This window comes from Myodes glareolus, chromosome 23, assembly GCF_982192425.1.
Source record: "Myodes glareolus chromosome 23, mMyoGla1.1, whole genome shotgun sequence".
NCBI classification, from domain to species: domain Eukaryota; kingdom Metazoa; phylum Chordata; class Mammalia; order Rodentia; family Cricetidae; genus Myodes; species Myodes glareolus.
In genome coordinates, this window is record NC_142048.1 from 57,838,075 (window position 1) to 57,855,995 (window position 17,921).

General features: G+C 46.9%; 1 long non-coding RNA gene across 3 annotated transcripts; it reads left to right on the forward strand.

The window, feature by feature from the left end:
* Positions 1-364: 364 nt before the first annotated feature.
* Positions 365-11,187, forward strand: LOC125414378 (uncharacterized). Of its 3 annotated transcripts, none has more exons than XR_014998664.2 (4): positions 365-615; positions 6,642-7,109; positions 9,590-9,790; positions 10,150-11,187. It is a non-coding gene; the product is annotated as an uncharacterized LOC125414378 (long non-coding RNA). The 3 variants fall into 3 exon arrangements; XR_014998665.2 differs by having other exon boundaries at positions 9,665-9,790; XR_014998666.2 differs by lacking the exon at positions 6,642-7,109.
* Positions 11,188-17,921: the final 6,734 nt, after the last annotated feature.

Below are 17,921 nucleotides of genomic sequence, written 5' to 3' on the forward strand. Positions count from 1 at the left end.
ATGACTCTGTCTCTATCTGCAAAGTGCTTGCTGCCCCAGAGTCTGAGCTCAGATGCCCAGAATCCATGTAAAAAATACAAGTTGGTGCCCTGTTCACAAGCCTAGCACTGTGGAGGCAGAGATGGGAAGTTCTCTAGTCCAGCTGAATCAGTGAACCTCAGGTCCCTAAGAGACCTTGTTAAAGCAAAGCAAAGCAAAGCAAAACAAAAGGTCTCCTGAGGATGAACACCTGTACATGCATCCTCCTCCATGAACACACACATGCACACACGCCACACACGTGCGCACACACACACACACACACACACACACACACGATATGTGGAACCGAAACTGACCTTTGGTGCTCTCCAGCCATCTGCCACTGTGGTCTTTGGTTCACAGAAGAGAAGTCTGCAGCCTCTTGGAGACATGTCAGGCAGTAGCCTGAGTGCTGGCTCACTCTAGGCTCCATCTCTCACCAGCAGAGACAGCCTGAGCACAGGCTGGAAACCAAGCCGGACTCCGGTAACTCCTCATTTCCCTATTATAAAGCGACTTCCCAGAAACCACAAGATTTCTTCATTCAGCCTCGGTTTCCCCATCTGTACTCATTAGGAAGAGTACACCTACCAGGTAAAATTGTGACGACAGGCAGCTAATCTTACTACATGGGCTATTTGAATGTACGTATGAGATGTTTTTGTCGACTAATCAAACCTTGTTTGTCAAGAGCTGCTGTGGGCCTGGACAGAGGCTAGCCAGAGTGCTGAGGGCGATCTATAGGCCTCTCTCATGAATCTTCCAGTCCATTGTGGGCAGCTGATCATCAACTGCGGGTCTAATTCCGTCTTTAGGACTAGGGTGACATGTTTTGAGAGCTTTACACAGAAGCTGGCATCAGAGGGCGGTTTGGTGGTTTGGCTTCATCCAAGCAGAGAGCAAGCAGGCTGCTTCTCAGCATGTGGGGACAGCGTGTGGGGACAGCATGTGGGGACAGCGTGTGGGGACAGCGGTCCAGGGTAACATCGATCACCCTGAGTCTGAGGCTCTCATCTGAGGTCAGTGTGCTGAAGCAGAGGGAAAGAGGGCACAGGGCTAGTTCTGGGGGTACAATTGTGCACCTCCCCAAACACAGACAGAGGGAATGGGTATCAAAAGCATCGGGGAGCTACTTGAGGACGCTGCTGGTGTCCCCTGTCAACAGGAGACCACACGACAGGGCTCTGTTGAGGCGGACTTGGTCACCTCTCCACCATGTGTTGGCTAACAGGATCGCTGAGGTCTATAGACAGACATGTTTACCTTGCTTTCTGAGCTGCACTTTGTGTGAGCCTGAAGGGTGGAATGTGACATGCAGACAGCTGCACACGCATGCTTTCTGTGTGCTCCCATTCACTGCAGCCGCGCCATGGAATCAGCCTAGGTGTCCGTCACAGAATATGTTGAGAAAATGAGAAAGACACGGAGGAGTTTGATTCAGCCACAGAGACTGAAACAGACACCACAGCATCATCATAGCAAATGAGCCAGACTCGGAAAGGCAAATAGCATGCTTTTCCTCATGAGGATCCCAGATTTTTATATGCATAAAGTTTATGTATTTAAAAATATCCATAGTGGAGCTGGAAAGATGTCTCAGTAGTTAAGAATGTGTGCCACTCCCCAGAAGGGCAACTCAGGGCCCCCTGTGTAGTGAGGGCCGGCTTGTTAGGGTTTCTGTCCCACCAGGTACCCCACAACCGGCATACCCCAAGGAAAATCACACACAGGACTCCATAAGATTATAAACTGATTGGCCCATTAGGTCAGGCTATTTATTAGCTCTTATAACTTATGTTACCCCATTATCCTTATCTACATTAGCCACACAGCTCAGTACCTTTCTCAGCTGGGCAGATTACATCCTGCCTCTTCAGTGGTCTGCGCAGGAATGGCAGAGGGAGCTTCTGCTTCCAGAATACTCCCAGTCTCTTTGCTCCACCCCTACTTCCTGTCTGGCTTTCCCGCCTATACTGCCTGCCTGGTCAATCAGCGTTTTATTAAAATATGATTGACAGAATACAGACAATTCTCCCACACCACCCGTGTAACTAAGCTCCAGGGCATCTGCCATCTTCTTGCCCCTGAGGTCACTGTACACATATGCATATATCCCACATAGACAAACACACACCTGTGACTAAAAATAAAAGAAATCCTTAAGAAGTACCCATAGTGATGAGTTTCAAAGGACATGGACCACTGTGTCTTGACTTTGTCCTATGCTTTATATACATAAAATTTATGAATGTTTTCACATAAAGATATCCACAGACATATATGTATATCTAAAACTGGAATCAAGACTGTGTGGGAAAGTGGGGGGGAGCAGAGAAAGGGACAAATACCTGGCTGGATCCTGTGATGTGCTTACATGCAAATATCTCCAACCCCTGCTACTATCTGTGATGGATACACACCACTAATAAAAACCGGCCAGGAATAAGGACACTTCCAGAAACACAGAGCACAAGGAATTGTCCATTTTGCTCTGTCACTCTGGTATGGTGTAGATTGTGGCAAATACTTCACATGCTTGAGCCCCGTGTGTTCAGGGACTGATGACCACACAAAGCAGCCTGGTAGGGGCCAGAGAGAGAAAGGTGGTTAGTACAGAGAAATTTGGGGAGAAAGGGAAGCACCACGAGCTAAGAAAAGCAACCCAAACTCAGAGAAAACATTGGTGCTGTTCATTTTGTGGTTAAATATTAAGAAGAATGATTTCAAAGATGAAAAGATAAAGTCATCAGGCAGCATCGATGTGCAAATTACCAAGTAAGCAATTGACCAAATGGCCCTGAGTCTAATAAACAGATGGCAGATGAGTACCAGGAAAGATGCAGAGGGAAGGACGGGCGGCAGGACAGACAGAGGTTGGAAGATCTGCAGTGGTACATGAAGGCATGACTCAGGGCGCGCATGCAAAGCAAACAAGACGAAGACAGATGTTAAGTGCAGATACAACATGGAAACAAACAGGCAGAGGCTCTCCACATGGAAGAAAGAGCTCCCTGTGTCCTCCGGTCCCACCAGGCACTGTGCCACCAAGTAACACTTCTAGTACAATTTAGGAATCCGATGCTACGCTTTGGGGTGACATTGGTGGTCTGGGGGTCTGCACTGTGGCCATGACAGCATGGTAGGTGCCTGCGCAAGGGCATGGTTTTCATACAGATCCAAGAAGGGAGAAGTAAGGAGGCGTGGTCCAGGAGGGTATAGCTGGGGACCATTTATGCTCATTTGGTAACTGTGGTTGGAAATGTTTGAGATGAAAAGATGGGACCCCTGGTTGATTTGGTCACATTTCCTAAGAGGATCCTGGGTTTGCTTTGATTGCTTTGGGCTCTGTTTACTGCCTGGTGGCTGATGTAGGTACCTTGGAGTTCTAGGGATGTGGGAGGTGGGAGGGATAGAGGTTTCTACCAGAAAGGTGGTTGTCAGGATGTAAAGGGGATGAGTCAGCCTGGTTGGTGGGGAGGAGGGATGCTTGGGGTGAATGGCAGTCAGAGGCAAATGTGTCACACAGGGTAAGCAGGACCCATGTGGCTCCACATCTTGCCTCGCGGTGTTGAGCAGGACACATGTGCACACAGCACACAGAAGGTGATCCTGCTGTGGTGGTCAGTGTGTTGTGTCTTCCTCCATGAGGATGTTGACTCAGGGAACAGACTATAAATAAACAAGTGATTAATGGAGGTGGATTCTTTTCATCCCATAGAGTCATGTGGGGAAAGAGAGTGGCCACCTTGTTGGGACACTTGGCTTTGCATCTATATCCTGCGGACAACATGGCGGTCTTCTGGAGTGCTGGGTGTAGTGAGGAGCTGCGGGCAGGCCTGCTTTTCATCCTGCCCAGCTCCCGCACAGCTAGCTTAGCCCCAGAAATAATAACACATAAGTTGTATTCATTTAAACACTGTCTGGCCCATTATCTCTAGAGAGTTAGTTACTGGCTAACTCTCACATCTTGATTAACCCATTTCTAATAATCTGTGTAGCACCACGAGGTGGTGGTTTACAGGGATAGATTCAGCATGTCTGACCTGGTGGCTGATTCCATGGCGTCTGCCTCATTGCCCTCTTCCCAGCATTCTATTCTGTTTTACTCCACCTACCTAATTTTCTGTTCTATCAAAGGGCCAAGGCAGTCTCTTTATTAACCAATGAAAATAACACATAACAGAAGGCCCACCTACATCAGCTGGGGAAGCGTGGCTTGCTGAGGCTCTAACGGGAACTTCCTGCTCCCAGGATTCCATATGTAACTTGCTTTAGTCGAAGAAGCATAGCAGTTTGTTATGGTGACTGCAGACAGGGGCTTTCCTAATGTATGCCCTTCCCTTGGCTGGAGTAGTGTTTTGTGCTGTAGTTTCCGCTGGGCAAAGTCCTTGTGCCATTGTCAGTGGCAGCATGGCATGGCACAGGTGAGTCCAGAGATGTGCCCACTGCTGAGGGCACACTGCAGCTCTGTCTTGACTTGCCAGTATTGGTCCCGGATGTGGGTGCCCAGGGACATTTAATCTACAGTGAGCTATGTGAGGAATTAGGGGCGGGAAGGAGAAATACAATGAGTACTTTTTAAAAAAAAGACATACCAAAAGGCATTTTTACTAAAGACAAACTTTTAAGGAATGTAGCAGAAAGAGTTTGAGAAGAGCCAGCAATGTGTGTGTGTGTGTGTGTGTGTGTGTGTGTGTGTGTGTACATGCATGTGTATGCATGGTTTCTCAGTCTCCACAGTCTCTCACACAGAGAGACTTATCATTCTGATATGGTTCTTCCCTGCTAGCTCTATGGGTGTTAGACCTTTCCCACTTGACTGACAGGTTTTAAAACAACACTCAAAGTACCAGAAGGCTCATTAATACCTTTTATTAAAAGTACTAAGAGAAGTCAACTATTATTGTAGACAGTGCATTTATGGTTTGAATTATGGATTTCTCTTAAGCCTCGTCAAGGATTTAGTTGAATGTGTATACATGTGCTAAAAGTACCCTCGTTATTTTTTTCCTGTCTTGGATTCAGTGACAGAGGGCAAGACATTCACCACACACACACACACACACACACACACACACACACCATTGGATCCAGAAATAGTTCATCAGTTTTGTTGATAACAGAATGGCTTCTGTTGTCGATCACAGTTCATAACCGTGCATTCTGACTTGATGGCCTCTCCTTAATGCTGTGGAGTGTCTATTCAGTTCAGTCTTGTCTTTAAGCTTGCAAGATTTAACTATTCAGTGATGAAACACAGAAGACCCACGACAAACCAAGAATGTTATATTGTATCCTGGGATGGGGCACAAACATCTCCCCTTCCCCTTCCTCAGCTGGCCCTGCAGCTGGACTTGCTGCCTCCTGGGTCAGGACACAGCTGGCTGGGAGGAGAGGATGGTGGATACGGTATAGACCCCATTCCCCTCACAACACAGATGTGCAGTAAGTTCTGAGGGGGTGGGGCAAAGCCACTCGTTTTGCCTGTCATCTCTCATGTCACACACCCCGGACAGGCCAAGTCTCATTGGCCTTTATCTATGGCTAAGGAAGACCAAGGCTAGAGAGGATACCACGGCTAGGGCCACAGAGCCCCAAGATACTGGGTTGAGCACAGACCCTTGGTTCTTGATAAGCATCCTTCCTGCCCTGCAGGATGGTGACCAGGCTTATTCAGATCATCATCGACAAAGGCAGCCAGGAAAAGCTGACCCCTCTCCTGGGCAATGGATTCATTAGCTGAAACTGAGCTGTTGTTAGCCTCTCTGGGAAGAACACTTGCTCTTTCCTTCCCTAGGCCCCTTCTACGTTTTGTTTATTCAATTCCAAGAATAACTGAGCTAAACATGTGCAGGGCTGGCTGATTTTCTTGCCATTTTTAAAATTACCCATTGAGCGCTAATCTTTAAGGGACTCCGGGGAACCAAAGGGGTGAGTATTTCACATTTCCTTAACCTATCTCTCTTTATCCAGAGAGAAAGGCAGCTTTAGCATTTCCAGAAAGTTCTATTTCTAAAGGCGCTTTGCTTTTTTAGGTTGTGCAAAGACAGACTACATTTGTTTAAGTGTTAGTCTATGTTCTGGAATCTTCACTCATTAACCAGGATGTCCTTGGAGCAGTCATTTGACTTCTCTGTGCTTCCATTTCTCCTCATCTTGGTGGAAACCCTCAGCACCATTCCCAGTTTGTCCGCAGTAGAGATGCCATGTTGGACACTTTCAGGGAAGGTGGAAGTAAACCCGCCTCTGATTCCAGCATAGCCGTCTTGGAGCTTGTGAAACACTCGCCTCACACTGTGGCTTAGATGCCTCCCTCTCCTCTTCCCCCAACTCGTACCTCCCTCCCTCCCTCTGCTTTTCTCCCTCCCTCCACTCCCTCTCTCTTGGTTTGCTCTCGTTGTTTCTATCCCACGATCTGGTTCTCTTATTTACAGATCACATGCTGGTGAGACTCTTGAGGAGATGATTGATTGAGAACTGTTATCTTGATGGTTGTATGTGTATGCATTCATGTGCACGCATGCACACACACTCTACCCACCATTGCCAGACACCAGGGGAAGCAGTCACTCACTGTTAATGGGAAGCAGAAGCCACAGTGACTTACTTCTGTTCTCTAGGACTCGAGACACCATACAGAGCAGAATAAAAATGGCCAAGGAAGTGGAGACAGAGCAAAGAAGAGGAAGGCAGACTGACAGACTATTTCAGAACTGATTAAAATAAACAAAACCAAAGATACCCGTGGAAGGAAGTGGAGTGTTGCCGTTAAAAGAGCAAGCAAAACAAATGTTGCTCTCAACTGCTGTATGTGGCGACTGATCTCCCATAATCCAGAGTGAGATAGCTATATGTCCGGAGAATAAGAGCTAAGGGAACTCACAGTCCCCTGCCTCTCTAAAGATACTTGGGGGTTCAACCTCGGGAAGAATGGAGAACACCCAGGAGGGTGGTGTGGTGACCAGCAGGAAGTGGGGTAGTCTAAGCCAGCCCTGGACAGAGAACGACAATCAAACTGTCGAATTTAATCTACAACCAACAATACGAGACACTGTGCACTGCTGCGGTGGGTCATCTTGCTGGGGATGGTAAGCTGACAGCTCCATGTCTGTCTTGTTCATGAGAAGACATCGTGTCTGTGGAGTTTTAGATTTGCTATCCTAATTGGAGACGTCAAGCAAATTAGAGAAAGCTAAACATGATACAGAAAGCAGAAAGACAAAAACAAGATTCCAAAGAAGAATGTAGGGTTAAAATGCAAGTAATTTCAGTGTATAAATTTACAGGATAGAAGATTTCCAGATGGGAAACCAAATCAAATTATATGTCCTTTGCATGAGATTTGCCTAAAGCCTAGTATGCAGAGATGCTCAGGTAATTAATTGAAAAATGGATACCAGGCAAAGAACAACCACAGGATATTGGGCACAGCAATATTAATACCAGAGAAAAAAGCCAAAAGGCAAAACCACAATCACAGATGAAGAGGGCCATTATGTCTTGATTTAAGTTTAAATTTCCCAGGAGGTTATAAAAAGTCCAAATATTTATGGATGTAATAAAATAGCCAAAGAACATTTTAAAAAGTGACAGAATATATGGAGATATAGGCAAATCAATTAATAGATTGGATCTATTCATATAACTTGGTCAGAGATTGATAAATCAGATAAGGAATATTTAATACAGAGGGAAATATTTGAGCCATACAATTAACAAGTCAGCCTTCACCGGCATTCAAGGAAAAGGCAATAATTTCAGAATCATTATTTTTATTGCCACAAAGACAATTTACATAAATATCATGCTGGTGTCACAAAGTAAGTGTAAGAGATTTTTAAAGAATTAGACGAGAATGGGTCACATTCTCTGATTATAAAGTGCTTGTTATACATCAATAAGAGGAAGACGAAAAGTGTTAGCACTATGCACCCTTAAAAAGGATTGCATTCCAAAAGTTTTCAAGCTTTTGACTCAGATGTCAATCAGGAGACCTCTTGTCACTTGTGGACAAGCCTGATTCCCTGAACTCAACCCTGGGAATCCACGTAGAGGTGGAAAGAGAGAACTAGCTCTACCAAGTTCTCCTCTGCGTGCACTCGTCCCCTGCCCATAATAATAAATAAAAAATTTAAAAATGTAAAGGAAAACAAATTAAACAATAATGAAAATGGCATCTATCAAGATACACAAGAGCGTGTGCACATGGGGCGTCACATGGAGAGGGCTAGGAAGCCAGCAAGATCCAGGAGCTAGGGCACTCGTCTACAATGGCTCACTTTCAAGAGCGCTAACCAGTACCTTCTGAGGGCATCCCTCTAATGACCTACCTACCTTCTGTGAGACTCCATCCTCCAAAGGATCTACCATGTAACAGTGTGGGCACACTGGAAGCCAATCCTGCCCTCCTAGGATAAGCCTCCAGCATAGTATAAACAAATGAACACAGGATATAAGGAAAGAGTAGAGCCCTAAGAGGGGCAGTTGGAGAGACAGAGCAGCTGTGTATGCCTGTGCCCTCATTTCATCCATTGCTGCAGGGCAGTCACAGAGGTAGGGGCCTGAGACAGACGGTCGCACCACATCCACAGTCAAGAGCAGAAAGAAAATAATGAACCATGCTGTCTGCTTGTTTTTTCCACTGACCTTCTTTGTCTTTCACCATTCAGGGCCCTGCCTAGGGGATGATGCCTCCCACAGTGGGCGGGGTCAGTTAACAATGAGGATAATCCGCCATAGACAGGCCAGCCTGATTCAGATAATTCTTTCATTGAGACTCACACTGAAAAGCACTGCTCTGTGTGTTAAGCTTGCCTGAGGTTTTGCATATTCAAAGAAGCTATATTTGGGCCTGGAGAGATGACTCAGAGATTTAGGATAGTGACTGCTCTTCCAGAGGACCCGGGTTCAGTTCTTAGCATTCACACCGGGGCTCGCAAGTGTCTGGAATTGGGATTCACTGGGATCTGATGCTCTCATCTGGCCTCTGAGGCCATGAGGCTAGCATTGCAGACACACATGCAAGAAAAATACCCGTACATATAAAATAATTGAAAGAAATGTTTAACAGGAAGATATATCTGAGAGCATTACACATCAGTTGAGAAGTTCTTGTTGCTGTGAGAAAGCATTCCAACCAGAACCAAGCTAGGGGATGAGAAGGTTTATTTGGCCAACAGTACAGGGTTATAGTCCATCACTGTGGGGCAAGATACCGGCAGGCTACCGTCACAACACATCCACACTCAAGACGGCAAGGGACGGATGCACCCACGATGCCTGATGATTGCCTCCTTCTGCTCAGCTAGCCTTTTCCTTTCTCATATAGTTCAGGACCATCTGCCTAGATAACAATGCCACCCATAATGGGCTCTGTCCTCCTGTATGAATTAAGAATGAAGAAGGGCCACCAGAGACATGCCCACAGGGCAACAGGAATAGGATCTAGGTGAATCTCTACTCAGATGATCCTAAGTTATGGTGAGCTGATACTTAGAATTAATGATCAAATATGCCTCTTGTAAGTATCTACTGACTGAGAAGCAAGTGTATCTCCTCCCTGTTCTAGAAAGCCCTCTGCCTTAGAGAGTCTGCTTCTGACGACACCCAGGACCAGCGTGAAGCCTTTTCTCTCTCTTCTCAGACACCCTCACAAGGACTGTCCTTTGAGAGAGATCATAAAGACTGTAGTCAACAACGGGGATGGAGTCTATATTCTGAGAGGAACAAAGAAAGAAGAGAAAAAAAACCACTCATCCATGGCTATTTGGTAATTTAGATTCTTCCCCCCATTTCTTCACATCTTTGATGTTCGAGGCCAAACCATCGTTTAAAAAATGAAAACGTAAAAGAATTGGCATGTGTGTTTAAGAACCCATATTTAAATTGTTCATAATTTGATTATTTTTGCTGGTTCTATTAATCAGAAGAGTAATTAAATGCAAATGTAAGCATTTAAGGCCTCAAAATTTATGCAGAAAAATCTGAGTGGAATTCTAAGAATATGTATGTATATGTGATATATAAATTATAATTGAAGGGCCTTTCCAAGAACATTTGCTTAATAAATAGACACGAGAGTGGAAATTTTTGCAATGCTAATTACCATGCTACTTTTCTCTCTCCAAGTCTTGCAAGATGCTCTGAGGCATGTCACAGGTACCCAACTGGAAGAGACTCCATCTCTAATGTCTGTTTCATGGCAAGAACTGGAGACTCAAGAAAACCCACGTGATGCGGGGCAGAAAGGGCTTCCAAGAACCCTGTGATTATTAGCGGCTGTCTGTGTGGCAATGAGGTGGAAACACTCCATTCAGAGGCCCCAGAGAGCGTCTAAGTCCAAGTCCAGGACATGATTTGGAGTTAGTCCACGCATCAGTTTAAAAATAGAAGATGGAGAGGGCCAGTTTCAGCCAAGACTGCCTCAGCTACCCTTTCATTGAGGAAGACGGTGTGGCGAGACACACACGGGCTGGGTGAGGTGCCGCGGAAGCATTCATGCTAGCAGACTAGCAAAGATCTCACATCCTCGGGCTGGTTCTGGAGATGCAGAGAGATCAGGCTGGAAGTCTGGGGCAGCCATTGGCACCTCTCCTCCTGTTGCATACTTTGTTCCCTGCAGGGCTCTGCCAGGGCCTGATCTCAGCCATTGGCGTTGCTAGGTAAAGGCTGTTTTCCACAGTCACCGACTCGTAAACTAAGAAAACACATCGTTGGATGTTCAGAGCCCACAACAAAATCTAAACTCCCTGGCAGATACTGAATGTTGCTCAGGAAAGAACCAAAAGCCGCTCACTGACCAAAAGCTCTGCCCTAGGCTTTAGCCGCCTCCTCCTCGCTATTTTTGCTCACAGTGGCAAACACGCAGCTGAACCCAGTGGGTCCTACTGTGAAGGGCCGCATCCACATGCTCCATTACAAGATGGCGCTGGCATCCGGTTTCACCGCCAGGTGAACGCACATGTGTTCGGTAACTTTCCACTGCTGTCCCTGCCTACTCCCGAGGCTTCACCTGGGCTAATGGGCAGCGGGCCAATCCAGGAGTGACACGTCCGAAGCGAGGACTGTTTCCTATATAAGGGATGGGTTCCCTCATTTAGGGGTCCCTGGCCATGTTAGCTGATGCTCTCTCTCTCAGTACGCATTAAAAGCTTTTCTGCAGAAGAATCCTAGTGTCCCGTGTGGTTCTTGCTGGCGAGACTACAGCGTGGGACATCCTACCTATCGGAACAGTAGCCATGAAGGAAAATTATCAACGCACGGTGTCATTAACCTTTAGCCACAGCGTTGTTTGTCCCTCAGCTCCCAGGTGGGTCTGTAGTGGGAAAGGACTACTTCCCATATCGGGAAATGTTGTGGGTAGCAACTGGGATCTTTATTGGCGTCTGCGGTGGGAGCCAGGTGCTAGTTGAGAATGTGGTCCCAGAGTCGTGCATTGATCTAGAAACCCAGTGTGTAAACTGTGGGGGGCGTATCTAGGTAGCTCATAAGCACAGCCAAGCCATTGCAACCTTCTGTAAGCATCACTCATTTCCAGAGGCTGTGCTTGTGTTCCCGGCCATCCAGACCTGAGTAATCACAGAAACTATATTAATGACAACAGTCATCATTTTATTATCCAGTACAAGTGACAAATCTTTACTGTGTACAAAACCATTATCCCACAGCAGGTAGTAGATGACACCAGCTACATTTTAAAATGGGAAAGACCAGAGAGATTACCCTAGCACATGACCTAATAGCCCTAACTATATGGGGATCCTAGCCTGACCTAGTGGAATTTGGGGAGCATTTGGTTTAACTATGACCTGCCACACGGCTTACCCTATGGGAGCAGATCACAGTGCACACTTGGATCTTCAAGGCTCCTGTTTGAGGCCTGCAAGAGCAAAGCTGGGGTGTGGTCCTGAGGAAGAAATCCTGGCTCTTGCTCTTACCTTAGCTCCCTCATGTACACGGACTGCTGTGAATCCTCACAAGAGCAGTGGGGTCTGGTGTCATCATTTCTTTCAGAAAGGTAACATTCCACTTGTGAATACTCTGTCTTCAAAAACTTGGGGCCCTAACCCAGTGTGACCCCAAACACAGGCTGTGGATTAAGCAAAACACATCCTAAAAGTGTTATTGGTAAGTATCCTCCCTCCTCGGAAGAACTTGGTGCCTCAGTGGCTGTTCCGGTCCCAAGTTTCTGGTGTCCGTGCTGGAGGCGAATTTCGCTGGTTTCCCAGCTTCCAATCCATCCCACATTCATTGCCCTCAGTGTGGAGTCCCATCTGGAGGATTCTCCCTGGTCTGTTCAATTAACTGTGGTGCACTGGGCTTGCCTCCGTGTGCCTGGATCTAACCTTCAGTTCTAATAGAAGTTCTGAGTCTCTGTTAATCAGTTATCCTGGTAGCATCAGGGCAGTATGTCGTTGGATATTTTTGGGGGCAGCCAGCTCACAAATAATGATGTAGAGACTTCTTATTAATTATGAAAGCTCAGCCTTAGCTTAGGCTTGTTCCCAACTACGTTTTATAACTTAAATTAACCCATGTTTTTTTGTTTTTTAAATATTTATTTATTTATTATGTATACAATATTCTGTCTGCTTGTATGCCTGGATGCCAGAAGAGGGCACAAGACCTCATTACAGATGGTTGTGAGCCACCATGTGGTTGCTGGGAATTGAACTCAGGACCTTTAGAAGAGCAGGCAATGCTCTTAACCACTGAGTCATCTCTCCGGCCCCTTAACCCATGTTTTTTAATCTACATTCTGTCACGTGGCTCTTTACCTCATCTGTCCATACTGCCCATGCTGCTTCCTCCCCATCTGGCTGGTGATTCTGCCTCTCTTCTTCCCAGAGTCCTCTCTGTGCCCAGAAGTCCTGCCTATACCTCCTGCCTAGCTATTGGACAGTCAGCATTTTGTTCCAGCACCAATCACAGCAGTACAGTTTCGCAGGTGTACAAACATCCCACAATGGCAGTACCACTCCCTGCTCCATCCTCAGCACCCGCTACCTGTTGCCTAATGGACAGGCTATGAGGTATCAGTGGCACGGAATCCTCTGGAATCCCTGTCACACCTTGTTGTATCTGAGTGTGTTAAGGTCTCCCACCAGGCTCATGGGTTTGAGTACTTAGTCTCTGGCTAGCGACACTATTTTAGAATGGGTTATTGGGGGTGGACTTTGAGGTTGTATAGCTTGGGCTGTATGTACTCACCACCCTCTCCTTCCTGAGTGTGCAGACAATGTGATCAGCCTCCTCATGTACCCGCTGCCACGGCTTTTCTTTCATGGTGAGTTCAGCCCGCAAACAACGCAAGCCCTTTCTTTCTGAAGTTGATTTTGTTAGGTCTTTTGTCCCAGCATGGGGGAACCTAGTACAAATCTCTGGACGGGGTGGAGAGTGTTCTACTGACACCACACAGCTCCTGCTGGAAATACTTCTCATTGCTCCACTGATTGCCATTCACCCACGAACTGGCATTTACAGTGACTCTGATCATATCAATATCAGCCCAGGATTTCTTGATGGTTGTTTAGGTAAACACAGGCTCACTCTCTCTGTGATGGTCATTCTCAAGTCTGGTATGATCTCCATTAAAGCACATGATTTGAGAACCACACACTGTTGGTCCTCGAGGGTTCTGAATGGGTAATTGCCCTACTTATCTCAATTTTCTCATTACTTCAAAAGCAAGATTCTTGGTGGTTTTGCAGTGGTACGAAACTCGATATATCCAAATCCAAGGTACTGGTGTCCTGCGGTAAGGGAGAGGGGTCCTTTTCAGGGTCACTGGAACCATGTTTCTACATCTTTTGTGTGTTTTGTTCTTCAGTTTAAAGACTCCGTGGGCAGTATGCTGTCTGATGCTCTTTGCATGAATACACATGTGTGAGATAAACTTCCTTTGGACGAAGTTTGGCCGTAGCTCCAGGGCTACTGAGTCAGTGATGTACGGAGCTGACAACTTTAAGCAGAAGCCCACGTCAGACAAGGTTACAAGCTGACTGGTTGATAAATCATGACACACAGAGACTCCTTGACCCTTAATCCCCAGGTCCCCCCAGCATCAACCCCTTGGCATTCAAGGTGACTTCAGACATGATGGGTAGAGACATCAAGAACCCACAGCCCTTCAGGAACACACCACATCTGACACTCATCTCCCTCCTTTGATGCTTGGATGTGTTATATTCCTGGGTAAAAATGACTTAGAATGAGAAAGACCCATTCCTCTCAGTGAAGGTCAAAAGTAGAGATTCAAGCACTTGCGTCTGGATATCACACATGCAACTGTGAGGATGTAGGGCTTGTCTGTCTAGGACCACAGGAGCACGCGACAGAAACCCTTCTGTAAGTTTTCTTTGTCAAATATGTTCCCACTGTATGGAAAGTGACCACGACAGTTCCAGGAGACTTCACAGCCCTCACACTTCACCCCTCTCTAGAGCTTTGTGGGCAGCAGGTGTCCCTGGCAAGTGTGGAGCAGGTGACTCCCAAAAGCTGCATTCGTCCTGCGCTGTCTTAGAGCATTTCCTGGGAGGGAAAGAGTGTCCTCCTCGCCAATCAACTGGCTGTTAAACTCCACGTGCTTGTTCGCTTCTGTAGGCTACAGACCATCTGAATGTAAAATACGCTATTTAATAACTCAGCCCCTTACACTTTAAAAGAAAAAAAACTTAATTGGTCTGGAAACTTACCTGGGGGACTCCAGTTCATTCACTGCCATGGCGAGCATGAGGAATTGTGTAAAACTTTTTTCTTCTTGTTCTTCCCCTCCCTCTGTCTGTCCCTCCATCCATCCTTCCCTCCCTCCGAGCCTCCCTCCCTCCCTTTCTTCCTTCCTTCCTTCCTTCCTTCCTTCCTTCCTTCCTTCCTTTCTTTCTTTCTTTCTTTCTTTCTTTCTTTCTTTCTTTCTTTCTTCCTTATTGCTCTGTGATCCATTCGAGCCTGTGTTCTGGTAGTATCCAGAACATCACTTTCTTTTCTATGTCCCCACCATTACCTCATGAAGAAATCCCAGGGAAAATAAGTTCAAAGCCACACCAACTCAAGGATTTCATTTTACTCTTACATATTAATTTTTACCACTTCTTGCTATAAGATAAATGAGAATCAGAGTCTTCTTAAGCAGAGAAAATAGTCACGTCTGTGTCCTTGGTTATTCGGTACATATGAAATTGTTGCTGCATTCAAATGAGGACATTAGCGCCGCACAGATATCGATAATACTGGTCCATGGTGGGACGTGACCCGTGTATGTCCCTTGCCTTTTCATTGTATGAATAACGAACAGTGAGCAGGAGAGCAGGTACAGTGACCTATCCAATGCAATGTCTCACCCGTCACCCAGAAGACCCGCCGAAGTTCTCAGGATGAACTTTGCTGGGCTCGTGAGTCAAGGCTCCTATTTATGAGGTAAGCAGGCACTGCTAACACAACATTAACAGCCTATTGGCAGCACATCAATCTTATTCTGGCTTTTAATATTTGCGGTTAAAATTGAGCTGCTGCCTCTTTACGGGAAAAGCACGCTGGTCATCGGCTTTCTGGGGTACCTGATGGCAGCCTGCTTCTGACGAGGCGACAACAACGAGACAGAAATTGGTTTTGAGCTCCTTACCACCATCTTCACATCGAAAATCTCTCCTGGAAATCACAGACAGGGCAGCCAGAACCATTCTCCATCTGCGCCGATGATGAGACATCCTCTCGTCACCTGGCCCGGTCCAGAAATATTTCTAGAAAACACAACTTCTGTGAAATCCAGGTTGTCAGCACGAGGGGAAAGCTGGCAGAACACAGGGTTCCGTTGCTAAGAGATTCCTGGCAAGCAGCACGTGTGCGTGATGACTCTGGGTGACACCATCGGGAGAGGAGAGAGTTCCAGATGACTGAAAGCGAGGTTTCAGAGTGACAAGGGAAAGCGAGGGGAGGCAGGGCAGGGGCTTCAGCCCGAGTCCCTGTCCACGATGGAGCAGTCACTTGGATTGGGAATGACGCTTTCCGACCAAGTAGCATGCTTCTGCCCGGTCCTGCTTCATATGGAGAGCAAGTGTGGGAATCTGTGACTTCCTAGGGGAGGGTGTCAGGGCGCCACATGATGGTTGGCACAGCCTGGGCTTGTAGTGGCTTCTTAGGGCTTTGAATACAAAAGGAAAGTAAATAAGCCTGTTGTTCACACCCCACACCTCTACCCCCAAGAGAGGTTTGTGACATTTGCTTGACTTTAAAATCAGGAGATCCCATCTCTTTCTATGGGTGAGGAGAAAGAGCCCAGAGGGTAAATGGGTAGGTCCAGGTTGCACAGATCCGTTGGGATCACAGGCCACCTTATTCCCCGGGGTATATTTTGGTATACAGACAACACACACATGGGCCGTGGAGCACCTGAGTCATCGGTCACATTGTGGCTGCTGCCAGCATGAACCAGCAGGGCTCAGTGAGAACAGGACTCAGAGGTAGGGCTACTGAACAGCCCGAAGGGAGAAGGGTGTTTCCTCCTCTGCCTCCGCACACCCTCTTTCCTCCATTGCATGGTGTGGATGCGTCCCTTGTTTTTAGTGAAATCCTTACAGTTTTCTCGGCCAGTTGCTCTCAAACTTATGACACATTCTGATGGTGTTTTTAGGAACTCAACCTGACAGAGAGACCCCTGACCTTGACGAGCTCTCTCTGTTTTGATGGACAAACTGCATTTTTTTTCACACATCCCTGCTTTGCCTCAGCTGTGAAATGCTCGCACCTTCACCCACTCCCCAGGACTTTCAGCAGTCAGGAAACATGGCGGGAAGAGGAGGCAGATCCGTGACACTGCTGAGGCGGAGTGTTCAGAGCAACACGTTTTCTAAAATGGAGCATCACGCAGGGAACGACAGAGACCTAACAGCCCAGCGTTGCTGGACAAGATGAATGAATGGTCCAGGGTCCTCCCGGTTTCTGTGGGGACTTCCCTACCATACAGAGAACAGTGGGGAGCAGTGTCATGTCCCCAATCCTCATGATCAACACTTAAAGTTGCGTTGTTGGCAAATAGAAAAATTCCCAAGTGCAGGAGGATGTCTCAGTACTCTTACAGAGTGTAATAAGGGGCCTTCGGACATGAAAAACCCCCCTCTCTGCGTGTGTTTCAACCTCAGGGGGTTGAGCCCTGACTCCGGCACAGCAGTCATGAAATTTGCTGAAGAACAAGCTGTATATCAGTTTCTTCGCCTGCAAAAGGCAGAGAATCAAACTCCCCATCCTCCGGTGTTGCCGTGAGAATGAGCTGTGTCCCTGTGTGTAAAATACCCAGCATGTTAAAGCTTTCCACTGTTTCTTCCACCGCAAACGTAGGACAACGATCACAAGTGTTTCTGAAGCTGTTGTGTGAACTCAGCGGCACACACTGGTCAGGTCCTAGAGGTTGAGCAGATGGCTGCCTTAGATGGTGCAACGGTGATCTTTCTTCTAAGCAGGTGTGATGGGATCTGCGTCAGCAGCAGGGCTCATCCGCACTGTTAGGACACATTGCTGTCCCACCCTCTCTGAAAGTGTACCTTCAAAAATACTTTGTAGCAGCAAAGTGAGTCTAACTTGAAAATATGTGTTCACCAAGTCTGGCTCCTGGTCCCATGCCATCCACTCTAACTACATGATACGAGTTACACGTTGCCTCCTCTACAACCGGAGCGTTGTCTCTCTTCAGCACAGTTTAGTTCCCAAGGCGAAGGGCTAGCCAATCAGTGGCCACCATCTGCAGTCCATGCATGAGAGGTGTTATCCAGCTACCCAGACTATCTGGTCTGGTATCAGTTCCCCCGAATCACTGGTCTAGGGTGTTGCACTCAGGACATAGTTGCAAGTTGAGAACCTAGTAGTAACTGACGATTTAAGATTTTAGAGCCAAGCTGTTCAGACACACTGGA